At 53.4% G+C, this 26,956-nt stretch overlaps 1 pseudogene; it reads right to left on the reverse strand.

The window, feature by feature from the left end:
• Positions 1-3,017: 3,017 nt before the first annotated feature.
• LOC134565376 (zinc finger protein 418-like) lies at positions 3,018-26,049 on the reverse strand (annotated as a pseudogene).
• Positions 26,050-26,956: the final 907 nt, after the last annotated feature.

Raw genomic sequence — 26,956 nt, forward strand, 5'->3', positions numbered from 1 at the left:
TTTTTGGGTTTGTGTTGTTGCGACTTTTTAAATATTGGTGTCTCTTCTCCATTTCCTCTCCAGGTTGGGAGGATGTAAACATAGCTGCAATCTTTCAGTGTCTGGGGAGTAAAATTTAGCACCAGAGACTGTGTCAGGCATGGAGCCACAGGGACATTGGAGGGACATTTCCCTGCCCATCACAGCCTCAGCTGGGCAAGTACAGCCCGTGCTGAAAACAGCCACTGGCAGAGATGATTTCTCAATCTTGTCTTCCTCCCAGGAACTGGTTTGAGAAGAAAAATATCTTGATTTGCTGAGGCAAAGAAAAAGAAAGGTACTGTTTAATAAAATAAAAAGCAAGGCCTCTTGGAACAGCGGTTGTCTTTAAAAAGTCAGAGCCAACAATGTTCTGTGTGCTGGGGCAGACAATGATAGGAAACAAAAAGCTGCCTTTTGATTTCCCTGTTTTTCATCTCTGCAAAGTTGTAGTGCTGTCTTTTGGTTTTGGTTTTGTTTTTTAAGCAGAGTTGCTGAAATACTTCTAGGTAAGGAAAATAAATAGGAAATTTTCCCCTTCCCTCAATCAAATCCTGTAGTTTGTCAACAGAAGGATTGAGACTGTATGTCCAGCAAGCCTGTGGCATTCCAAAGTGCTTTCCTTTGAAAGGACAGCTGTCTGTTCCTTTGTGGATAGGAACAAATCAAAGCTATCCTGGAAACTGAAACTGTCCCTCCTTTCTTCCCTTCTTACAGGAATACAAACCTGTTTCGTTCTAGTGAATGCTTTCCATGTTAAAGGCATGGAAACGCCATCTCCAGCCCAAACTCGTCTCTTGCACGGAAGTCTCTCCCACAGACACAGAGCTTGGGCTGACAAAGAATAGGACTTCACAAGAGAAACAAAGTCTTCTAAAGGGAACAGAATCATTCAGGTTGGAAAAGACCTCTGAGCTGGAGTCCAACTGTCAACCTAGCACTGCCAAGGCCACCACAACCATGTCCCCAAGTGCCACATCTACACATGCATCCACAGATGTGACTCACCCTCTGCCCTGCCAGCCTGTTCCAATGCTTGTCCACCCTCTCAGGGAAGAAATTGCTTCTTTGTCCAACCTAAACCTTCTCTGACACAACTTTTGGCCATTTCCTCTTGTCCCATCGCTTGTTCTGTGGAGGAGACCAATTCCCACCTAGCTCCCAGCCCCTTTCAGGGAGTTGTGCCCTGCTGGCTTCTGCTCAGCTGCTCTCCCCTAGCACCCCCAGGGCCTTTCCCAGCGGGCCCTTTCCAGCCCCTCTGCCCCAGGCCTGGAGTTCTGCAGGGGCTGTTGTGACCCCAGGGCAGGATCCAGCACTTGGCCCTAGGGAATCTCCTCCACTTGGCCTCGGCCCATCACTCCAGGCTGTTCAGATCCTTCTGCAAAGCCTTCCTGCCCTCCAGCACAGCAACACCACGCACTGAAGCCAAGACTCCAATTGCACCATACATTGTTTTTTCCCATTCAATTTCTTGATTAGACCAACAAGCACGCACAAACCTCCCTGGCTGCTCAGGGCCCAGCTGTGCTGCCCTGACCCAACCTTTAGAGAAAGAAAGGATTAGGTTCCAGCCCTGTTCTCAGCACAGTTTTACTCCCAGAGAGGTGACAGCAGGAAGGTTTTTGGTTTTGTTGCCTTTTATGTGGGAATTGTAGATCTCAGCTGCTGTTCCCTCTCTTCTGGCTGCCACCTGAATTTTATCAGTACAACTGCAATTGCCTCTTTCAATCAGTGCTACCCACGGTGCTTTTGTGATGGGGAACTCAGTATTTTAGTGACAAGCATCATGATCAGCACATCTTGAAATACTCACAATTCCTGAGCACTAAGTTGAGAGAATTAAAGCCACACAGGCCATTTTCACAGTGCTCAAACAGGGCCCTGTTGCTGGTGCTGTTGAAGTAGAATCAGCTTACAGAGGCCATCACAGAAATTGCCTCTCGAGTGTCAAATTAAATGAAAAAATCCACCAGGAGAAGGGAAAAAACAGAACTGCTTCACCAACTTCATTGCTGCTTCTGAGCAGCAGGAGATGGAGATGACACCAAGCTGGGTGTGAGTGTGGATTTGCTGGAGGGTAGGAGGGCTCTGCAGAGGGACATGGACAGGCTGGATCCAAGGGATGAATCTAACCATGTGAGGATTAACAAGTCCAAGTGCTGGGTCCTGCACTTTGCCCACAACAACCCCTGCAGTGCCACAGGCTGGGCACAGAGTGGCTGGACAGTGGGCAGGGCAGAAAGGGACCTGGGTGTGCTGACTGACAGCAGACTGGACATGAGGCAGCAGTGTGCCCAGGTGGCCAAGAAGGCCAAGGGCACCTGGCCTGGGTCAGCAGGGTGGCCAGCAGAACCAGGGCAGTGATTCTTCCCCTGCACTGGTCACTGGTGAGGCCACACCTCAAATGCTGTGTGCAGTTCTGGACCCCCAATTTAGGAAGGATCCTGAGATGCTTGAACATGTCCAGAGAAGGGCAGCAAGGCTGGTGAAGGGGCTGGAGCACAAGTCCTGTGAGGAGCAGCTGAGGGAGCTGGGGCTGTTTCTCCCGGAGGAGGCTCAGGGGAGACCTGACAAGGTCTCTACAGGTCCCTGACAGGAGGGTGCAGCCGGGTGGGGCTGAGCTCTGCTCCCAGGGAACAGCGACAGGACAAGAGGACACCACCTGCAGGGGAGGTTTGAGCTGGACATTCGGATAAAGTTCTTCCCAGAGAGAGTGATCGGGAATTGGGATGGGCTGCCCAGGGAGGCAGTGGAGTCACCATCCCTGGAGCTGTTTAAGAGTGCCATGCTCAGGGTGACAGGGTGGTGTTGGGTCATAGGCTGGGCTTGATGATCTCAGATGTCTTTTCCAACCTGTTAATTCTGTGATTCTGTGATCATGGCCTGTGTGGTCCCAGTTTTGGAGAAAACTCCCCTTCAACTCCTTCAAACACCCCCAAATCCTTCCAAGCCCTAAATTTCTCCCCCAAATATCAGTAAAATTATTTGGTTTAGAGGTCTTTGTTCAATTTCTTTATTTTTATGACAATTTAATGTGTTTGTAACAGATAAAATGGATCAAAAAAATCAAGCTCAAAATAAAAGGAATTACTTGTCAGTATCATGAGAGTGTCCAGGGAGTTGGGTTCAGTGCATGGAAGAGCCTTTGCTGGAGAGGTCTCCACTCCTAAATCTTGGTCTTTGTCCCAACTCATCACCATTTAGCTGTGGAAGACACCCATGGGCCACAGAAAATCAAAATCATGGAACCACTGACTTCCAAGAAAAGGAGGAATCACTGAAAAGACCTCCAAGACCATCTAACGTTGATGCCACAGGAAGAAAGGATTGGACAGAACAGCTGAGACTTTTAGGGTTGAAAGTCAACAAATCCACTCTTCCCAATGAATTCTCAATGCCATTCTGAGTCCTGATGGAGGTTCCTATCCCTGCCTTCATCTAGGTGCCTATGGGGAACCAAGAGGACATGGAGACCACCAGCCAGGTGTCTCCTCAACACAGATCACCTGTGAGGATCTCTAAGGGGGGAACAGGGGTCACCAGGTCTCTGCCCAACCAGGGTCACTGGGGTTGATTCAATGCAGATCTTCTCATTGGGGATGGAGCTGGAGAGGTGCACAAAGCTCTTCCTGCACTCAGGACACTTACAGGGCTTCCCTTACAGGTGGGTCCATTTGTGTGAAGTCAAGGCAGAACTTTGATGGAAGCTCTTCCCACACTCGGGACACTCTTAGGGCCTCTCCCCGGTGTGGATGTGCCGGTGGACGGTGAGGGTGAATTTACGTTTGAAGCCCTTCCCACAGTTGGGGCAGCGGAAGGGCCTCTCCTCCGTGTGTGTTTTCTGATGCTTGAGGAGATTTGACTTGGTCCGAAACCCCTTCCCACACTCGGGACACTCATAGGGCCGTTCCTCACTGTGGCTCTTCTGGTGCTGGATCAGGGTGCAGCTCAGGCTGAAGCTCTTCCCACATTTCCCACACTCATAGGGCTGTTCCCCTGTGTGCTGGTGCATGTGGGGGATGAGATGGGAGGTGCAGTTGAAGCTCTTCCCACATTCCAAGCACTTGTAGGGCCATTTCCCCGTGTGTACCTGGTGGTGGATAAAGAGGTGGGAGGTGTGGCTGAAGCTCTTCCCACATTTCAAGCACCTGTAGGGCTTCTCCCCGGCATGAATCTGCTCATGGACCACCAGGTTGGGTCTCTGGGTGAAGCAAAGGGGGGGTCTTTTCTCCTCAGAGCGCCCTGGGTTGGGTTTGGAGCCCCTCCCTGTGGGGGATCCCTTTGGCATTTCCTCCCTCCTGGACTCCTGTACTGTGGAGCCACTCGGAACCGCCTCTTCCAGGAGGTTCTGCTGTGGGAGTTTGTCCACCCCAATCTCTGTTTGCAACTCAGTTCCTGGAGGAGGAAGGACACGGGGAGGAAGAAACAAGGAAGGAAGAAGGAAAAAACAAAGAGAGGAAGGAGGTTAGAGATGGGAGAAGGAGAGGAGGGGACAAGAAAAAAAGGGAGGTAGAGGGAGGGAGAAAGAAGAAGGAAAAGGAGAAGGAAAGAACAAGAAAATTGAATGAGAGAAAGTAATAAGAAAAATTAACACGGAAGAGGGAGGGAAGGACGGAGGGAGGAAGGAAGGCAGGAAGGCAAGAAGGCAGGTAGGCAGGAAGGAAAAGGAAAAAGAAAGATAAAGGAACAAGGGGAGGATAAGATTTGCCTCCATGCCAGAGGGGAAAGAGATACCCCCAATCCATCCCTGGCAGGATGGTATTGGCAGTAGGCTTGTCCTGCAGTCAGGGGCAATGCAGGGCTTGAGAATGGAGCAGAGGAGAGGGGGAAAGGGGCAGTGACTTCTTCCTCACCTGTCTGGGTGTCCCAGAGCATCTTCCCCACTGCCTCCTCCTCTTCCATTTGTCCAAGGCTTGGGAATGAGAAGTCCTGTTTTGGGGGGAAAAACAAGGGGTGAGAGCCCAGGGTTGGGGGTTCCTCCTGCCCAAGTCCATCTCTAGAAGTCACCAGGTATCTTGGGTCCATGAAAACCTCCAAAACATTCAGACACAGAGGAAAAAAATCCCTCTCCTGTGTTTCCCCTCTCTGATGTCTCCACTATGGGGTTCTGGGTGTCTCCCTTCTCCTGGATGCTGTGGGTCCTGCATATATTGGATGTCCCTTCTCTGCAGGTCTCTGCCTGCCCCAGACTTCCAGGGAATCCCAGGGGTCCCTCATCTTTGAAATTCTGAGAGTCCCCCTTCTCTGGACTGCTGAGGGTCCCATGGGTCCCCTTCTCAGGGGTTGCACTAAGGGACGCCGAGGGTTTTGGGGTCCCAGGAGTCCCCCCTCTCTGGGGTCCCCGGGGTTCCTCCTCTCCAGGCTCATTCCATGTCTGAGCTGCCCCTTCTCGAGGCTCCCCTCACTCCGGGCTCTCAGGGTGCCCCCTCTCCAGGTGCCCATTTTAGGGTCCGGGGCTCCCCCCTTTTCGCTTTCCCCGTCTCAAGGCTGCTCCTCTCCCCCCTGCCGGTACCGGGCGATCGCCACGTGGCTCCGGAGAGCCCCACCCACAGCCGGGGCTCTGCCGGCCGCGCCACCGGGACATCCCCAAAAAATCACCTCGCGGGGACACCGCAGTGTCCGCCCAAAGGGGATTTCGGGTCAGCTTTGGAGTCCTGCAAGATCCAAACATCGCTCTGCCTGCCCCGTTCCAAAAAAAAAAAAAAAAGAAACAGGGAGCCCCAAAGATACTTCGGGTGAGCTCCAAATGTATCTCCCTCCTTCCAGAAATCCCCTGCCAGGACCGCCCGAGACATTCGGGGCGAGGTCCCCCTTCCCGGTCACCTGTGGGATGCGGCGGGGCCGATGCTGGCGGCGCGAAGGGACTGCGGATGCAGAGAGCGATGGACGCACGTGGTGCCTCCTCTGGCTGCTCCTCCTCCTGTTCCTGCTGCTCCTCTGCCCCTCCTCCTCCTCCCGCTCCTCCTCCTCCTCCTCCTCCTCCTCCATCAGCTGGCTGCGGAGCAGGAGCTCTCGGGTGAGCGGGACGGGACCCGATGGGAAAAGGGTGGGTCACCTCCAAACCGAGCTGAGGGGAAGTTGGGGTTTGAGGGAACGATGAGAAAGGGGTGGTTTAAAGGGAGATGGGGCAGCGGGAAGAGAGTTCCCGATGAGGATCTCTAAGTAAACCCCAGAACCCCCAAATCCCCTCGCTGTCCTCCCAACCCGTCCCGGCGCTGCTGGGGCCGTGCCGTGCCCCAGAGCCGGCCCAGGCGCTGCTCCAGGTTGACGTGCTCCGCCGAGCAGATGGAGGTGACCCCGTTCCTGGGGGCTTTCCAACAGCACCAGGAGCTGCTGGGTCCAGTCCCCGCTGGGGACCACGGCGGTGGCCACTACGTGCCCTGAGAGCTCCTGCTGGCCCTGGAACTGCCTCAGCTGGATCTGGGCAGGGGAGAAATCCATCATGGAGCAGGGCAGGCGGCCGGGGCCGGGCTGGGAGCTCGACGGCACCAGCCAGAGAAAGACTCTGGGATGGGCAGTGGGCTTGGGGACCCCCCCCACCCCAAGCAGGGAATTCCTCCAGGAATCGAGTGCCAAAAGACAGGGAAACACGTTTCTTCCACCCGAACCCCACCTTTCCCTCACCTCTACCGTCCTTTGTCATTGTTCCATAAATCTACAGACCCCTCCCAAATCAATTTGGGTTTCCCAGCCCTTTCCTCAATTCTTTGGGGTTCCCAGCCTCCTGTTTTTCCACTCTTTTGCCCTTTCCCAATCGTCCCCTCAATCCCTAACCCCCTCATCTGTGCTTGGGTTTGGGGGTTCCAGACCCCTCCTGCTCACTCTGGGGGTCCCATCCACCATTTCCCTCAATTCAGGCAGCTCCAGGCAGGCTTTTTCCTGGGAGGGATCCCTGAGTTTTGGGGTGCAGTTTTGAAAGGGAATGGCTGTGTCTGGCTTTCCCCTCCCTGTTGTGGCCTCTCAGCTGCTCCCAACACCCTGGGGCTGCTGGGATTTCCCTCCTGGGGACAAGGACGTTCATTCCCTTCCAGGAGCCCAATGCCCAGAGGGGGGTCCAGCTCAGGGGCTCCTTGAGCAGCTGCCCCACAACCTCCGCCAGGGTCTCCCAGCGCAGCCGGAGCCGCTGGGCCTGGGGTCCCCAAAGCCCTCAGCAAGGCCCAAGTCCCTGCCAGGAACCCTCAACTCCCTCAAACCCAGCATCCCCCACAGCCCCTGCAAGTTCCCCCCAGGGCTGTCTCCCCACCTCGTTTCCATCCGTGTCATTGTCCCCCATGTCTCCATCCATGCCTGTGTCCCCCCCTCATGTCCCATGGTAAAAAGATGAGAGCTGCTGTAATACATAAGAGGAGAAACAGCATTTGTTTAACCCATGGTGTGCCAGGGAACCATGAAAACATGTCGCATTCCAGTCCTTTCTAACATTTGGACTGGTACACGAGCTGCTTTATTTCCTTTGTTATCTGTTATACCAGTTTTCTGTTGTCATCTATTTGCAAACAGCAGTTTGAGTAATTTATTTTTCCACAAACTGCTCCTCTTTCTGTTAATACATAATCTGATCCCATTCCATGGTGTAATGTCACATTCCTCATCTGAGTGGATTGGTCAACAAGAATGTCAGGAGCTGGATCTGTGTGGTTGGTTCTTATTTCGAGGCCATCTTGTAATCTAATGATGCCATTGAAATGAGAAATGGGTTCTCTGGCTCCTGATGTGAATTTGTTGGGGTTCCCAGGGGCTGCTCCATGGTGTTGTAGGATTTGTTGTGGTGGTCGTTCATCTTTTCCCCATTTTTGGGTGCTCCCTCCAGCCAGGGCTGCAGCAATTGACCACTTTTTTCTGATTAAATCCTCACATACTTGGATTCCCAAGTGGTATCGCTCAAATTGTGGTAGTAAAACCATCCGAGTGGGCTAATACAGTCTATATAACATGGACAGTGACAGCACATGTTGAAGTGGGAGGAGGGATTCATCCCAACTTTTTTTAGTGAAGTTTTCCCAACATTCTCCATTTGCAGTTTCCCTTTGCAGCTGCCCCAGTTTCTGTTGCAGGGTCAGATCTCCTCAGTGTGGGCTGTGCCTTTGGCCGTGCCAATTGCATCAGTGCCAGCAGGCAGAGCTTGGGGTGAGGGGCAGAGGGAATGAGCCCAAATCCTCCCGCAGGCAAGGAGAGCCTGGTGCATTGTGCACACTTTTCCCCATCAGTGTTAATCTGCATTTCTAAAGCTGCTGTCCTGGCTGCCTGGAGCTAAGCTTCTCTTCCAGGGCAGCCATCACTCACAAGTTTCCTCTCCTTCCTCTCCCACTACTTTTTTTTTACCTTTTTTTTTTCTTTTTTTTTAAACAATATTCTAATAAATGTTTACGAGTTAAAGGGTCACCTTTAAAGCTTTTCTAGTTGTGCAAAATGCAGCCTAAATGTAAAACATAAAAAAACCGTACCAAAATTTTGCAATCTCTTAAGAGCCACGCACACACATAAAGGAATAAAACCCGAAGTAATAAAGATTTTTGCTACTTCTCCTAGGACTCAAAATTGATTATCACACTCCTGATCTGTTATAAATGCCAGGAAAATTTATTACCAAATTCAATAATTTGGTTTATTAAAAATTCAAATCACAAAATTTGGAATCAAATTACAGAATTTTAAGCAATAAGAAAAACAAAACCCCACAATCAGCGACACTTACTTGACAGAATTTCTCCCGGGAAAAATGAGCCAAGGGTGACCCAGAGACATGGACTCTGGCAGTCTGAGTCTCTAGCTGGGTTCACGCCTTGCCCACCTAGAGGCTTAACTTAAATACCCTTAATTCCACCCTCGGCAGCCCTTCTCCCATTGTTTCCACTAAGCACCGGCCATTAAGTTTGTTTATTCTGAAAGAATCCCTTGGCCCATTCAAATGCTAATGTCCAGAGTTAGTCCTTGCTTTGAGTAATTTAACCGTCATAGAAGTGTGTGATGATTCCTCTGCACGTAGCACTCGATCAGTGTCCCTGCTTTGAGCCGTAGAAGTGTGTGATGACTCTTCTGCACCTAGCATTCGACTGGTGTAAGTCCTGGTAATTTTCGCTGCACGTATGCAAGGGGAGGTTGATCGGTACTCATTGTCTCATCAGTGCCTCGTGTTCTCACCTTCTATTTTTGGACCAGGGAGATCAGGAGAGGTGCTTTACAGAAGTCCGTGAAACGTGCGGGTTGAGCAGACACACATACCTTTATACAATATATTACAGTTTCCAGTATATAATTATTTATAGAACATGAATTAAATAACCCTATTTTCCACATGATCCAACCCCAACAGACAATATAAATGTAGGATTATTAAAAAAAGAAAATTCTAACTGTGTAATATTGTCACCGAAACTGCGGGAAGAACCAAAACTCTTCATCAATGTTTCTAGTGCCAGAATGTGCAACAGAAATAATTTCATTCACACATAGTCCGGTGTGCAGAAAAAATCATTCCATGACACATGAATTTCACTAGATTTATCCTTAAATTTTTACAGTCCAAAACCCATAGAAATCCATTGATTTGATGCCCATTGCTTCCAAGTTGTGAAGTTCTCAGTATTTGGTTTCCTATTGGAGCCGGATTTCTTTGCCTCTGATGTTAATTAGGTCGGCACTCCTGGATTTCCTTCTCAGCCTTTTCCAGCCCAGGTGTCTGCAGCTATTCCCGGGGCAGTGTCTGGGGTGGATGTTGGTTGGTGTTTGCTGATGGTGGTTGATGTTTTGTTGATGGTCGTTATCTCTGTGGGTATCTTTGGGGCTCTTCCCAGTCTGTTGAGATGTTAAACTGGTGAGTGGTGTAACATCCCTTAAAAAAAGTCCTTTAAATTTCTTTTTTCCAAGGCCAAAGCAAACCAAGCCTGAGATGAGAAATAAAACAAAAAATAATGTTAAAGTTGGTATATTTTCCAACAATCTAATCCCCCCCAGTGTGTGAATCTGACTGAGCCCCAGAATGGAATTCTCCTGTTCTCTTCCCCAGCCCTGTGGCAGTGCAGGCACAGCAAGCACTGAAGCTGCAGCAGTGGCAGCAAGGATTGTCCCCAGTGGCAGGAGGTGCCCAAGGAGGGTGCCCAGGCAGAGCATTCCAGCAGAGGATGTGTGGGCAGGTCCAGGGGCTTCCCCCGCTGTGGAGCCCTGGCTGCTGCTCCCTTGCCTTCAGTGCGGGCTCAGTCGTGGCCTCCCATCCTCCTGGTGCAGCCGGGCAGTCCAAATCTCCGGGGCTGCAGAGCCCTGGAGCCCAGGGGGAGGGGTCCCCCCGTGTTCAGCTGTGCTGGGGCTGTTTCTGTGCTCAGGGACACTTGGGATGGGCCACGGCACTTGGCCACCAGTGGGGCTTCTTCCCCCTCCTGAGGCAGGACCCGATGTCCTGCTTGGATCTTGTGAACAGCAAAGTCCCAAGGTGGGTGTGTCCCATGAATAGATCACAGCCCTGGTCTGAATCTCTCTCTTGAATACAGTCATGGGTCTCTTCCTAGCCCCTGTGCAGGCTGTTGAAACAGGAGGCTGGGTTAAACCCTTCCCCTGTCCTCAGTTCTGAATCCTCCTGATCCATTGAACAAGTTTTGCAGTGTAATAACCGAGAACTGCTCATCCATTTAGAGGCTCTTGTGGTTACCAAAGCTTTGACTTGGTGCCAGACTTTGAGAGATCCTCCAGTCATCAGCTGTCAGGCCTCAGTTCCCATTAAAGCAGTGGCTGCACAATTCTGCAGACAATGAGGCACCTCTCTGGCCCCTGGGTTAAACATTTTAGCCCAAGAATGCCTTTGGCATGGCCCTGTTTAACATCCACATAATTCAAATTCTTTTTCCATTTCTCGATGGGCAGGGCAGGAGCCTCAGTTAATCTGTTTTATAAGACCTGAAAATTCTGCTTTCCTTCTGGTCTGCATCCATCCAGTTTCTTGACTGGCAGGAGAGGAGTGTTGTAGGGAGAGATCCCTGGCTCCCAAAGCCCTGCCTTTAAGAGGGGCTCAAGAACAGGCTGTAAGCCCTTCCTTCCCTCCCCTGGAATAGGGAATTGCTTTTAGACCCCACTTGTCCTGGTTGCTTCAGAGTACTTTGGAGAGGCTGGGTATCTCATTTTCCCTCTTTCCCTGGGGCTGCCCACACTTGTGGGTTGCCTTCAGCCTAGGCCTTGCCAGACATTTGTCACAGAGTTACAACAGCATTAGCCTCTGTTTTACCTTTTAGAATTTGTATTTCCACATTAGCCATCGAATCCCTTCCCAGTAAATGACAATCACAATTAAGAGGAAGCAGAAACCCATGCACTTCAAATCTGTCTCCCACATCTACTAATAATGGTTGAAAAAAACACACCTGCTCATTTTTCCCCCTTCCCCCCTGAATGTTCAAAGAACCTCTTGACAATTTCCTTCCCTTATATCTGAGATTGAGAGTGGCTGGAGAGGCGCCTGTGTGTGTGAGGAAAGGCCTCCTGTGGATCCAGAGCCCCCCTGGATGTTCTGCAGGGCTGCAGTGTGGTGGGTCCCTGGTGTGATGGGAGCTGTGCCAGCCCTGCCAATGCCTGTGCATGCAGGGCTGGCCTTGCTGGTGCTGAGGGTGCTGCTGTGTGTGCTTGCAGTGTCCTTGTGGCCTGCAGATGGAAGCTGCTTCCTTGCCAGGGGCTGTTTGGGTGGGCTCTCCCCTGCCGAGGAGGGCAATGCCTGTGCCAGGTGCTTGTGGCCGAGCCCGTCCCCTGGGTGCTGGGGCCCCCCTGGGCCCTGGGGTTGATCCCTGGGGGGCTGTAGAAACTGTGCCATGGCCTTTGCCTTCAGCTTGGCCTTTTCCTCCTCCCTTCTTGCCTTCCCCTGCTGTGCCTTTGTGAGCAAGTGCTGCAGGGGCTTCTTGTGCCCCTCCTGCAGCCCCCCTGAGTGCCTGTGGGTGCTCATCGTGTGACAGCTGCTGAGCTTTCTGCAAAATCATCCGTTTTTCCATTGTTGCAAACAAAATCCTTAAAACAAAATCTTGATTCTTCAATGTATAAAGCCCATTTCCCAGCTGTTCCTTCCTGCTGGTCCCTGTGGTCCCCCTGCCCTGCCCAGCCCGTATCCCAGAGGCGGTGCCTGTCCTGCCGCAGTGTCCCAAGGCGGCTCCCCCGGCGGGCAGGGCCGGCAGCTCCCCGGGGCCGGGCAGCGGCCGGGGCGTCCCGCAGCCTCCTGGGGGCCGGGGGCCACTGCCGGCCCTGCCCGGGGGGTGCTGGGCTCAGGCAGCGCCCGGCGCTGAGCCCCGGCTGCCCCACAGCCCCGGCCCGGCCCCGCAGCTCCCCACAGGCCCCCAGCCCGTGCTGCCGGTGCCGCCCCTCTGCACCCGCTCCTGCCGCTGCCAGCACAGAGAAACCCCCTGGAATCCTGACCTCCTTCTTTTTTCTGTCCTTGAAACTGGAATGGGAATGATCTGGAAAATTTTGCGCTCAGATGGGGGAATGTGCTGTAAAAAATCAGTGCTCAGTATTTTTTTCTTCTTCCTCTTTTCCATCATTCTTTTTCTTAGCACACAGATTACTCCTGCTGCTTCTTGCCTTAACCGTATTCCTGCACACTCCCTTCACCCTAACCCTTCCCAGCACACCAACACCATCCATCTCCTGTTGTCCAAATCCCTTCTCCGCTTCCCTTATTGGAAGTGGAGAAGGGATTTAGGGACACACTTCCCCTGTGTCCATGTGCTTAATTACCTCTGGGAGAATATGCAAACTACCTCAACATTATTCCCTTTTGTATCAAATACAATATTCATGGCTCTGTTAAGTCTTGGTTCTTCTTCTCCAGGTTCAGGAATTTAGCAGGACCTTGGTGAGCAGAAGTTCCAGTCAATTAATAACATTTTCTGAAATGGATGGTTTCTCCTGTCACTTCCTTATGTACAAGTCCCTGGCTCTATCTCCAAGCAGATTCACAGCATCTGTTTTTAGACACTCATCTCATTCCTTTCACGGATGGGGAAGGTGGGAAGAAGCCATAAAAGGGCATTTATCACACCCAAACTGAGTGAGAGAGGGGGATGGGTCACCCCCAAACGTAGGGGAGCCGGGATTTGGGGAGATGATGATTAAGGGCTGAAGGAGGGGGATAAGGGAAGGGGGGACAGCAGGAAAGGGGTTCCCATGGGGTCCCTTCTTGTCCCCATCACTCGATCCCTGAAGCAATTCCCCTGGGCACTGGGAGGGTATGGATCCATACCGGGGTAGGGGGTGTCCCCAGACCACCTGTCCATCCTTGAAGGACTCCTGAGATGGTTCCCCCACTCAGCAGCTGGTGCAGCAGCAGCCATGTGGCAGAGGGGGGTGGGAAAGGGGCATCAGGGTGGGCACAGAGGAGGGAGGGAGGAGAAGGAGGAGCAGGAAGAGGGGCAAAAGTAGAAGCACAAGGTTCCATCCCACAGGTGCCCAGGAAATGGGAGCTTGCCCCAGATATATCAGGGAGTTGAGAACAGGGGTTGTTCTGGGGGGAGTGTTAGGAGTTTGCAGATTGCAGAATTGAGACACAAATATCTTCGTGGGTCGCTGGGAGGGCTTGGTTTTTAGGAGGATGTTTGGATCTTGCAGGACCCCAAAGCTCAGTTGCAGATCCCCCTTTGGGGGGACATTTGGGGGTCTAGGTCAAGATCAAGTACTGGCGGGGGATGACATCAGTTTTTGGGACCCCCCAGGAGAGTGGTGGAGGGGAACCCCAAGACCCTGGAATGGGAAAAGTGGAGAGGGGCGATTCCAGAGCTGGGTGAGGCTTAGCAGCCTTAAGCGGGGAGGGGAAGGGCCTGGAGTGTGGGGACTGCTGGGATCCATGGAACCCTGCAGCAAAGAGTCAGGGGAAAAGGCACCACTGCGGTCCTCAAAACACCCTGGATCATCTGTAAGCAAGACCCCAGAATGGGGGCACTCCAGGAACCATGAGACCCCCATTAGCCCAGGGAAGGGAAACCACCAAACCCCAGAGTGGAGAGACAAGAGAGGCAGATCTCCTGTGAGGATCTGGGGGGGGGGGGGGGGGGGGGGGGGGGCGGTGCTGAATCTCGGTGCTTTACAGATATTTTTGGACACAGAACCCCCAGCCAAAGGCACTCAGCCCTTGTTTTTCGCCCCACATCAGGATTTGTCATTCTCAAGCCTTGGGTGGATGGAGGAGAAAAAGTGCCAGAGATCCCACATGAGAAGGGACTGCAAACCCAGCCCAGGAAGCTGTGAGGAGGAAAGACCCGGCTGGACATCCAGCCAGAGCTCAGAGCTGGTGGAGAAGCCTCAGGCCAGGGAGAAGCCCCACAAGTGCTTGGAATGTGGGAAGGGCTTCAGGTACAGCTCCCATCTGAGGGAGCACCAGGTGACCCACACTGGGGAACAGCCCTACACCTGCTGGGAATGTGGGAAGAGCTTCATGCGGAGCTGCAGTCTACGGGAACACCAGATGATCCACACTGGGGAGAGGCCCTTTGAGTGTCCTCAGTGTGGGAAGCGGTTTTGGAAGTCCTCTCGTCTCCTCACACATCAGCGGATTCACAGGGAGGAGAGGCCCTTCTGCTGCCCTGACTGCGGGACGGGCTTCAAGCACAACTCCACCCTCCTCCTGAACTGGTGCCTCCACACTGGGGAGAGGCCCTATGAGTGTCCTGAGTGCAGGAAGAGCTTTGTGCGCTGCTCCAACTCCATCCCCAAGGGGATGGGATCCCATGGGGGATCCACACTGGATGATCCCCAGTGACCCCTGTTGGGCAGAGCCCTGGTGACCCTCTGTTCTGGGTGATCCCCATTGGGTAGGGGGAAGGTGTTGGAGAGATTTCTTTCCCTTGTCTTTTCCCTGCCATGATTTGCTTGGTAATAAATTCCCTCCCAAGATGGGTCTGTTTTGCCCATGCCAGTGCTCAGGGTGGAATCTCTCCTGGTCCATCTCAGTTCCTGGGCCTTTCCTTGTATTTGCTGTCCCTGTGCAGTTGCAGAGGGCAGGGACAGGGCAGTTTTGGTGCCTCTCAGTATCCAGGCAGGGCCAGCCCAGCCCTGGGGTTCCGTGAGGCTGGTAAGGGTCCCCTGTTTGTGGGACATCCCCGCTGGAGGAGGGTGTCCCCCCTTGCTGCAGCCCCAGCCCTCAGGCAGTGCTCAGCCAAGCAGAGACCACCCTCAGCGTGGGCCTAAGTTTTGGGCACACCTGAGCCTGTGGACATCTCCATCCTCATTTTGGGGTGCACCTGGATATCTAGGACCCTATTTTTTGGGATGTATTGGGTTTGCACACAGCCTTGTTTTGGTAGTGGGGTGGCTTCTGAGAGAAGCTGCTGGAAGCATCCTCCATGTCTGGCAGAGCTAATCCATGGTGGCTCTGAAGACAGAGGTGCCACGTGCAGAGATCCATGGGGATGCAGAGATCCCCCTGCAGCCCCTGGAGCAGCCCCCACCGGAGCAGGGGGATGGCTGAGAGGGGCTTTGGTGGGTCCTGGGGAGGCTAAGGGATTGGGAGGAGGTTTCAGGGGGTCCTGGGTGGGCTGGGGGCAACTGGGAGGGTGCCTGGACAGGCTTGGGGTGTCTGTGAGAGGTTTTGGGGGTCCTGGCCCCTGCAGATTCCCCAGAGATGCCGCTGGACACTGTGCAGAGCAAGATACTGATGGGGATCGGGGGCTTCGTGTTGGGCTTCATCTTCCTGGCACTGGGGCTCGGCTTCTCCCTGTGCAAGAAGGTGAGGGGGGGTCCCAGGGATCCTCTCCCCCCTCCCCCAGAGTGTGTGTGCTCCCCCCAAGGCCCCCAGCCTGGTGTCACCCCCTTTTCTCTGCCCACAGAGCTCCTGAGCCACTGGTGGCCACAGCCCCTCCTCATGGCCTCAGGCCTGGCCGGCACCCCTCGCTCTGTCCCCGTACTGATTTTGGGGGCGGGTTATGTGTCCCCCCAGCCCCATTCTCACTCTGTCCCAACCCAGCTGCTCCAAGTGTTCCCAATAAAGCTTCCCAGTTTGCCCTGGTCCCGTTTATGGGGGGCGTTGGGGAGGAACTTGGGGGGACCCTGTGAGAGAACTGTGACTGGGGGGAGGGACAGAACAGGCCCTGGGATGAATCAGGAATGGGGACCCCCATGTGTCCCCCCCTTTGTCACCCGGCTCTGGGGAGTCCTTGGGAGGCACCTGATCCTCAACACGGCACCCAGTGAACCCCAAAAGGCACCAGGACCCCTCTAAGCCACCAGGGAAATTTGAGGAGGGGGCGCACGGGGGGCACCCGGGATAGGCCAAGAGTCCAGCGCTGCCCAAGCCTGACCTGCCCCGGTGTGCTGGATTAGCACAGAGTGGTTTTTACTAAGCAAATTACAGCAAAATGTTGACAGCTTGATTGACCAGTTAGATACGCCTCTGGCTACACAGGTTACAAATCACAGGAATTCCAGGAATCTGTCTCTCACCGGCTGTGCAGCAGCCTCTGCCGTGCTGGCGGGGGAAGGGGAGCAGCAGCTGTGAACACCCAGCCCATCTAAGGCCTGGACGCCCTAAAGCCGCCCAGGCCCAGCCCAGGGAGATGTCCCCTGGCCCCAGGAGCAGCTCCCAGCCCGGGCCAGGCTCACCCCGATGAGACCAGGGCTGGGGGGAGGCATCCATCAGCCTGCCTGGCTACTGAGATCCTGGCCACCCTTCCTGAGCCACCTCCACCTGCTCAGCTTTGAAATCCAACACTGAGCAGCAGCCCAAGAGGGAGAGACCCAGGCGAGATGTTAACTTTTTCACTACACAAAATGAGACCTGAGGACATGAACCCTTTCCCCAAGTGAGAGGAAAAGAGTCAGAGTGAGACAGAGAGACACAGCATGAAACTGAAGCTGGAGAAGAGAAAGATCCTGAGAGAAGATGGAGAAGATGCCTTGGCTTTTGGGCTGTAAGTCTTTTGCGAGCCATGGTAACACTGTAATATGTCAGAATATCCCTTTAAACCATGGAAAAATGCATTGGGGAGATGATAAGATTGTTCAGATTGTGGACTGGAGCAAAGGTATTTTTGATGGATTAAGTAAATACTGAAGTAGCTGTGATCCTATGAGAAGCTATAGTCCTATGAGAAGCCTGAACACAGAAAGAGATATTAATCTCTCTGCTCCAGGGAAAAAAGAGAAAAGACATCTCTGTTCCATAAGATGAAGAAAAGCCTTTGCTTTTGGAACTGTTTATCTTTCAAAAATGATACCCCAGGAGCATCCATGACCCATACACAGCTGACAGGAATACTCTCAGATAGGAGGGACTTCACAAAAACAGGTTCCCAGGCAGATGGTTTTTGTGAGAATTAAAACCTGCAAGAAGTGTCCTATGTTGTCAGTGGGGAAATTCCATGGCAGACTAGAAGAGACCTCTCTTTAAATGAACTGATGAAAGACTATTTTTATGGGAGGTAATCTGACCAAGAGTTCCAGGTTTTGTCTCTTTCTGTTGTTAGTGGGAAAGTGAATAGTTGTGGGAAGAGAAGCGTTTGGAAGGTTTCATTTTGATTCTCTTCTTTTAGTGTTTGTTATTAAACCTATCTTTATACCTCCAGTGTTTGAGCCTGCTTTGCTTTTCTCGTAATCCTATCTCACAGCAAGAAAGAGTAAATAATTCTAGGAGACACTCAAACCACTGTACTGAATTTGGAAAACACAAAAATGCAAACGAGAAACCACGACATGAACTGGTGTTTCTGCCCTGTTTCGAACTAAAACGACCACACCCAGATCCATCCTGGGGATTAGAAAGGAAGAGGAGTGGGACCCCTCCCAATGCAACTTGGGTGTCTCAACTGTCTCCTGCACTCTTTCAGGTCTGAGACCCCTCTTTTCCCCTGCTCTTCCACCCCTCCCCCACTGACCCCCAATCCACCACTGCCATCCTCCATGCTTGGTTTTGGGGGTTCCAGGCCCCACCTGCTCAGTCTGGCAGTAACTATGCCCCCTTTCTTTTAATTCAGGCAGCTCATGGCAGGCTTTTTCCTGGGAGGAATCCCTGAGTTTGGGGATTTTTGGGGGTGCAGTTTTGGAGAGGGAGATAGCTCTGTCATTCCAATCCCTGTTGTGGTCTCTCAGCTGCCCCCAACACACTGGGCCTGCTGGGATTTCCCTCCTGAGGACAAGGACCTTCATACCCTTCCAGGACCCCAATGCCCAGAGGGGGGTCCAGCTCAGGGGCTCCTTGAGCAGCTGCCCCACAACCTCCGCCAGGGTCTCCCAGCGCAGCCAGAGCCGCTGGGCCTGGGGTCCCCAAAGCCCTCAGCAAGGCCCAAGTCCCTCCCAGGAACCCTCAACTCCCTCAAACCCAGCATCGCCCACAGGCCCTGCAAGTTCCCCCCATGGCACCGGCCAGGGCCATGTCTCCACATGTCACTGGCCATGTCCCACCATGTCCTCACCCATGGCTGTGTCCCCACCACATTTCCATCCCTGTCATTGTCCCCCACATCTCCCATCTTTGCCCATGTCCCCTCATGTCCCCATGAATGGCCACGTCCCCTCCATGTCCATGTGTCCTCACGTCACTCTCCATGTCCATGTCCCCCCATGTTCCCACCCATATCTTAGTTCAGTGTCTTTATTTTTACCCCACTGCTGGATATTTTGAAGGCATAAAGAGAAATGAAAAGCAAATCAAGGCCGAAAGAAAAGGATTTCTGTGTCCATGCCAGCTGAGGATCCATGTGCTTGGGTGGGAGGGAAGAACCCTTTTTGGAGGGGTTTCCACCCCACTGTCTCCAAAATCTTGGTCTTTGCCCCAGTCCATCACCATTTAGCTACAGAAGAAACCCTGGAGCAACAGGAAATCAAATCGTGGAATCCTGAGGTTGGAAAAGACCTCCAAGACCATCCAGTATTCCTTGATATCCCCAGAAGATAGGATAGAACACTAAAGATTTTCTGGGGTTGAAAGTCAACAAATCCGCTCTTCACAAGGAATTCCCAATGTCGGTCTGGGTCCCCATGGATGTTCCTGCCCCTGCAATTATCCAGGTGCCCAAGGGGAGAAAGGAAGATGTGGAGCATCCCAGCCAGGTGTCTTCCCAACAGGGATCACCAGGACCACGGATCACCAGGGCTCTGCCCAATGGGGGTCACTGGGGATCATCCAACGCCGATCCTGCCATGGGGGATGGAGCTGGAGCAGCGCACGGAGCTCTTCCCGCTCTTGGGGCACTCCCAGGGCTTCCCTTAGTGGTGCCTGTGTTGGTGTTGGGTCAGGTTAGAGCTCTGTGAGAATCTCTTCCCACACTGAGGACACTCGTAGGGCCTCTCCCCAGTGTGGATGCGCTGGTGTCTGATGAGGTGTGAGTTGTTTTTGAAGCCCTTCCTGCAGTCGGGGCAGCGAAATGGCCTCTCCTCCGTGTGAATCCGCTGATGTACAAGGAGATCAGAGCTGGTCTTAAATCTCTTCCCACATTCAGTACATTGGTAGGGCCTCTCCCCACTGTGGCTGCGCTGGTGTTTTCTCAGGTCAGAGCTCCATCCAAAGTTCTTCCCACATTCCAAACACGTGTAGAGCCCTTCCCCAGTATGAATCACCTGGTGGGGGATCAGGGCCGAGCTTTCTCTGAAGCTCTTCCCACATACCCCACACTTATAGGGTTTTTCCCCAGTGTGGAACCTCTGGTGTTTCCTCAAGCTTGATCTGTGGCAAAAGCTCATGCCACATTCCCCACACTCATACAGCCGTTCCCCTGTGTGAATCACCTGGTGTTGCATCAGACTGCCCTTCTGGCTGAAGCTCTTCCCACATTCTCCACACTTGTAGGGCTTTTCCCCAGTGTGGATCCTCTGGTGCCGAATCAGGCTGGAGCTGTAGCTGAAGCTCTTCCCACACTCCCCACACTCATAGTGCCGTTTTCCAGTGTGGATCACCTGGTGCTCTATCAGGTCAGAGCAGAGCTCCAGCTGAAGGCCTTCCCACCTTCCAAGCACTTGTGGGGCTTCTCCCCTCCATCAGGCTTCTCCCCCAGCTCTGAGCTCCGCCTGCATCTCCGGCCGCCCTCCTGGCACAGGGGGGGTCTTTCCTCCTCGCAGCTCCCTGCGCTGGGTTTGCAGCCCCTCCTCAGGCCGGATCTCCTGGGCTTTTCCTCCATCTACCCACTCTCTGGGAATGGTAAATCTTCTTTTAGGGGAAAAAGAACAGAAGAGTGCATTAGATTGGGGTTCCTCCTTGCCCAAGTTCATTTCAGGAAGTCATTGGCACCTTGTGCCCATAAGAACCTCCAAAGTACCAAGATTCAGCTCAAAAGTCCTCCAAACATGAAGACACAGACCAAAAACTCACCAAATAGCAAGATTCAGCCAAAACCTCTTTCAAAATACAAAGATTCAGCCCCCTCAAAATACCAAAGCACCAACACTTAGCCCAATAAAGCTTACTGTTCCTCACATTCCTCTTCCTGGTACTACTCCTTCTGCACAAATCCCACCTTCTCCTCCCATGTGCATCCTTTGACCACTTTGTTCTTCAGCCCTGCTTCTCCCTCCCTTCTCCTCCTGCCCCCAGGCCCAGCACCCACTGCCACCTCCCTCTTCCCCCCAAACCCACAGCATCCCCCCGCAGGGGCAGCCATGGAGCTGGGGCAGCTCGGGCTGGGGCAGCGCTGGGCTCTCGGCCGCTCCCGCCCGCACTCGCTCCCCACTGCAGCCGCTCCCGCCACCACAGCGCGGGGGGGCCCGGCCTTGGCGCTCCCCCCTCCCACCTCCCCAAATTCCCCTCAAGGGGCGCGATGGGGCCCGGGGGGGTGGAGCGCAAGTGGTGGGCAGTGAGTGGAGCTGAAGGGGCCTCGCCCACTTTGGGGGATCGGCTCCCTTGGGTGGCGGCGGCACCGGGGATTGATTGGGGACCCGAGAGTGTCCAGGAGACAGACGAGGGACACATCAGGGGGGCTGGGAAGAGTCCCCACGGAGAGAGCACTGAAAATCTCATCAGTGAGGACACTGGCATCTTCAGGGAAGAAACAGGGCAGGGCACCCATGCAGGGTGCAAAAGGGAAAGCCAGGAAGGGGTCCTGGCCAAAGGGATGATGATCCCAAAAGATCTCTGATGGGGCACTTGGGAGAATGCTGAGGCAGTTTGCACATTCTGCCAGAGGTCATAAAGGACATGGACACCCGGGGGGTCATTAAGGGAAGTGGTAAAGGGATTTAGACAACAGGGGATGGATGGTGTTGGTGTGCTGGGGAGGGTTAGAGTGAAGGGAAGTGTACAGGAATACAGCCAAGGCAACGAGCAGCAGTTGGAATCTGTGTAGTAAGAAAAAGGATGATGGAAAAGAGGAGGAAGAGAAAAATAGTGAGAAGTGCAACATTTTAAAGCAGGGTGCAATGCTCAAAATTTGCCAGCTGATGCAGATCCTTTGTATCCCTGGTTTGCATAGCAGGAAAAGAAGGAGGTCAGGATTCCAGGGGTTTCTCTGTGCTGGCAGCGGCAGGAGCGGGTGCAGAGGGGCGGCAGCGGCAGCACGGGCTGGGGGCCTGTGGGGAGCTGCAGGGCCGGGCCGGGGCTGTGGGGCAGCCGGGGCTCAGCGCCGGGCGCTGCCTGAGCCCAGCACCCCCCGGGCAGGGCCGGCAGTGGCCCCCGGCCCCCAGGAGGCTGCGGGACGCCCCGGCCGCTGCCCGGCCCCGGGGAGCTGCCGGCCCTGCCCGCCGGGGGAGCCGCCTTGGGACACTGCGGCGGGACAGGCACCACCTCTGGGATACGGGCTGGGCACGGCAGGGGGAGCACAGGGACCAGCAGGAAGGAACAGCTGGGAAATGGGCATTATACATTGAAGAATCAAGATTTTGTTTTAAGGATTTTGTTTGCGACAATGGAAAAACGGATGATTTTGCAGAAAGCTCAGCAGCTGTCACAGGATGAGCACCCACAGGCACTCAGGGGGGCTGCAGGAAGGACACAAGAAGCCCCTGTAGCAGTTGCTCACAAAGGCACAGCAGGGGAATGAATGCAAGAAGGGAGGAGGAAAAGGCCAAGCTGAAGGCAAAGGCCATGGCACAGTTTCTACAGCCCCCCAGGGATGAACCCCAGGGCCCAAGGGGGCCCCAGCACCCAGGGGACGGGCTCGGCCACAAGCACCTGGCACAGGCATTGCCCTCCTCGGCAGGGGAGAGCCCACCCAAACAGCCCCTGGCAAGGAAGCAGCTTCCATCTGCAGGCCACAAGGACACTGCAAGCACACACAGCAGCACCCTCAGCACCAGCAAGGCCAGCCCTGCATGCACAGGCATTGGCAGGGCTGGCACAGCTCCCATCACACCAGGGACCCACCACACTGCAGCCCTGGAGAACATCCAGGGGGGCTCTGGATCCACAGGAGCCTTTCCTCACAGACACAGGGGCCTCTCCAGCCACTCTGATCTTAGACCTAAGGGGGAAGATGCCAAAAATGTCTTTGATTATTTGGGAGCTAAGTGGGAAAGTTGAGTGGCTGTGTTTTATTCAACCATTAGTAGCAGATGTGGGGGATGAGTTTGAAATGCATGAATTTTTATTTGCTCCTAATTGGGATTGTAATTTACTGGAAAGGGATTGGATGGCTAAATTGGAAATGCAAATTCATACTGTAAAAGGTGATACAGAGAATCGTTCTGTGAGACCTTTGTGTCAAATGTCTGGCAAGGCCTAGGCTGAAGGCAACCCACAAGTGTGGGCAGCCCCAGGGTGAGAGGGAAAATGAGATACCCAGCCTCTCCAAAGCACTCTCAGGCAACCAGGACAAGTGGGGTCTAAAAGCAATTCCCTATTCCAGGGGAGGGAAGGAAGGGTTTACAGCCTGTTCTTGAGCCAAGCTGTGTGCTTGATGAGGGGCCAGCTCCATGAAAACACGGCTTAGCCTAAGGCCATCCCTGCCAGAGACAAACTAAAAGCCCAAGCTCCGTACACTCAGGAAATATTAAACTGTCCCTTTAAGAGCACTCAGGGCCACGGGAATCGAGGTAATCAGGTAATCGAGGTAATCAGGTAATCTAGGTAAACCTAGAAAACAAACAGGTGCTGTTTAGGGATCGCTGGTCAGATTTGTTCCCCCTCCCCGGGAGAAGCTATTTCCAAGGGAAGATATACAGAGGGAGAGGGTATTCGGGAATGAATAATGAAAAGGGAGGGATCCAATTTTAAGTTTATCTGGGAGACCTAGGATAAGAAAACTGTTGGGAGACCTAGGATAAGAAAACTGTTGGGATTAATGGGAACATGAAGTGTTAAAATAAAAAGGGGGAGGGATTGTGATAAATATAGTGGGTTAATTCGTGTTTTTAGGAATTATAACATGTTAAAATCATGGTTTGGCAAAACGTAATATAAAGCCTAACCTTAATTCCAGCCAGCCACGGAATTAAGAAATTCCTAGGCAGGCACCACCCAGTAACCACCATTCAGGACACTTCGAACTGGAGATGATGAGATCGGCATCACAAAGGAAGACACATTAAGACAAGAAATCAGTTCTCCTCCCGTGGGCACCAGAGCCATCAGAGCATCATCATCACCCTGATCTCCGGAGGAGAACCTCGGTTTCCATTCGCCCACTCATCGGAGGACTAAATTTGGCACCTCTCCCTCCCAGAGGAGACTCCTTTCAGCTGACCAAGGACAACGATGAATTCGAATAACTAGTCGCGGGAAACAAAGAAACTGTAGGGAAATCTTATGCCAGGGGCAAAATAATGTGTATAAAACCTGAGCCCTAAACGGGGCCAATATGTGAACTTTGGGGGGGACTGCAGTGTGCTACAGGCTGCGTCCCTCTTCACCCATTGATGATCCCGGGTTTATCGTCACCATAACTCCGCTGGGGGTTTCTACCGAAATTCTGTACTTTGACTTTTCTATAAACCAAATCATATTTTCATTTGGAATAATGGATTGGCATTTATAACATAGGAGAAGAAGCAGAAAAAATTGATTGCTTTGGAATGTTTGTCCATGTCATCCTGTGGCTCTTAATGATAGCAGAATTTTGGGTTTTCCAAAGTTCACCTTTTGGCTGCATTTTGCAAAACTGGAAGAGCTTCAAAAGTGGCCCTTTAACACATAAACAGTTAATAAAATATTGTAAACAAAAACCCTCAAAACAAAAACAAGCAGATTGTTGTGGAACCACATACGAGTCATTCAATGGCTGCTCTGGAAGAGAAGCTTCCTTCCAGGCCGCCAGGAGGGGAGCTTTAGAAATGCAAATTAACACTGCTGGGGAAAAGGGTGCACAATGCACCAGGCTCTCCTTGCCTGCGGGAGGATTTGGGCTCATTCCCTCTGCCCCTCACCCCAAGCTCTGCCTGCTGGCACTGATGCAATTGGCACAGCCAAAGGCACAGCCCGCACTGAGGAGATCTGAGCCTGCAACAGAAATTGGTGCAGCTGCAAAGGGAAACTGCAAATGGAGAATGTTGGGAAAACTCCACTCCAAGAACTGCGGGGAATCATCCCTCTCCCCACTCCAACATGTGCTGCCACTGTCTGTGGCACACAGGGAGCTTTGCACCACCGGGCTGTTGGTGCTACCACAAGCTCAGAGAAATCACTTGGGAATCCAAGGATGTGATGATAGAATTAGAGAAAAGAGATCAATTGATGCAGCCCTGGCTGGAGAGAGCACCCAAAAATGGGGAAAAGATGAACGGCCACCACAACAAATCCTACAACACCATGGAGCAGCCCCTGGGAACCCCAACAAATTCATATCAGGAGCCAGAAAACCCATTTCTCATTTCAGTGGCATCATTAGATTACAAGATGGCCTCGAAATAAGAACCAACCACACAGATCCAGCTCCTGAGGCTGGCCAAACAATCCACTCAAACGAAGAACACAACATTTCACCATGGGATGGGATCAGATTATTAGCAGAAGGAGGAGAGTGTGGAAAATTCAATGACTCAAGATCCTGTTGGCAGAGATGACAACTGATAAGTGGTGAAACAGATCACAAAGGAAATAAGAAAGCAGCTCACGTTCCAGTCCAAACATGCAAAGGATGGCAATGGGACACAGTTTCAGGGTCCCCTAGCACTCCATGGCTTAAACGAAGGCTCTTTCTCCTCTCCTGTGCTGCAGCAACTCTCATCTTCTGACCATGCACCACACCTTGCTGAGTGCAGCTCATTCAGCAGCTGAGCAAGGGGATGCAGGTGGCAGCCAGGCCTCCTGAGCCACAAACGCCTACAAAAGGACACGGAATGAGGGCACCGAGAACAATCCCAAAAACAAAGAGCACCCAGGAAGGAAAAACAATCAGTGAGGGAATCTGCTTGGAGATAGGGCCAGGGACTTGGAGATAAGGAAGGAACGGGAGAAAGCATCAGTTTCAGAAAATGTTACTAATTGACACGAACTGCCGCTTAGACAAGGTCCTCCTAAATTCCTGAACATGGAGAAGAAGAACAGAGACTGAACAGAGCCATGAATATGTTGATGTTAGACAAAAGGGGGGGTGCAGATTAACGAGGACATGCAGGAGGAGGAAGATCGGGAAGTCTGAACTTTCCAAGGACCTTCGCCACTGGGCAAAGGGAGAGGGAGATGCAGAAGGGAAAATTCGGATCAATTGCAGAGACCCCATGGCAAATGCCGCATGGCCTCTCCCTTTGTTCAGCAATAAAGTCACTTTGACAGGACTCCTCCGTCTCCTTTGGCCACACAAACCTCTGGCGACGGGAATTTTCCCGCCCACTCCCGGCCACAGGGCAGCCACCTCCGTCCTACCCACACGGACCGGGACGAGCCAGCGCCGCTCCGGGCCCGGCTCCTGCCCAGGCCCCGGCGGGAAGGAGAGCGCGGGCAGCCGCTCCCGCAGCGCCCTCAGGCCACGGCCAACACGGCGCCCACACGGCACAAGGAACCCGCCACAGCCCCCTGCCGTCCCCTCCGCCCGCAGCCATGGCCCAGCCCCGCCAGAAGCCAGCGCGGCTCCCACCTGCGCTGGGGCCGCCTCCGAGCTCCGCCGCCGCCTCACCGGGCTCCGGCCGCTGCCGCCGCTCCCGGGCCCGCACACGCGCTCCGCCAATGGCGCCTCTGCTGCCACACGGCCCACCGGGGGGCGGGCCCGGCCCCGGCCTGCTCCCCGCTCTGCCCAATCAGCGCCGCACAACCACGACTGACGCCACCATCAGCCAATCGCACACAGCCAGCCCCGGGCTCTGCACACGGCCCAGCCTCGGCCCGCGCTCTCAGCGCCCCCCGGGCTGTGTGAGGGGAAAGGCGGAGATGAGGAACAGCCCTGGCACGGGCCCGGGCCCGAGGTGGGATCGAGCTGCAAACACCAACAAAGTTCTCCGCACCTCCCGGCCCGCCTTTCCCAGCGCTGCGTGTTCAGAAGCCACCGGCTCCGAGCAAAGCCGTCAGTTCTCTTAGCCCTAATTCGGAGCATCAGTGCATGGCTTTGATTTCCCCCAAAAAGGGAAAAGCCCCAACCCTCTTCGGCTGAGTGGGGGAGTGGGGAGATTCCTGGCAGTAAACTCCCCAAGTCGTTTTTCCACAGAGCTGGGAAGAACAAACCAAACCCAAGTGCGGTTGGGCCCCCGGCAGCGCCTCTTTCCCGTCCCGGGTGAAGCCCTCGCTGCTGCTCCAGGCTGGATGGGCAGACTGGGAGGGCTGGGAAGGGGCCCCGGCTCGGGGCGCAGCCCCCGGGGCAGCCATCAACAAAACATCAACCACCATCCGCAAACACCAACCAACATCCACCCCAGACACTGCCCCGGGAATAGCTGCTGACACCTGGTCTGGAAAAGGCTGAGAAGGAAATCCAGGTGTGCCCCCCTAATTAACAGCAGAGGCAAAAAAATGAGGCTTCAAAAGGAAACTAAATACTAACAACTCAGCAACTTGAAAGCAATGAACATCAAACCAATGGATTTCTGTCGGTTCAGACTGTATAAAGTTTATGAAAATTCCAGTAAAACTCACGTGTCATGGAATGATTTTCTCTGCACTGGTCCTCCCCCATTCACTGCCCTTCCCCTT

The sequence above is a fragment of the Prinia subflava genome, unplaced genomic scaffold, assembly GCF_021018805.1.
Source record: "Prinia subflava isolate CZ2003 ecotype Zambia unplaced genomic scaffold, Cam_Psub_1.2 scaffold_47_NEW, whole genome shotgun sequence".
In the NCBI taxonomy this organism is placed as follows: Eukaryota; Metazoa; Chordata; class Aves; order Passeriformes; family Cisticolidae; genus Prinia; species Prinia subflava.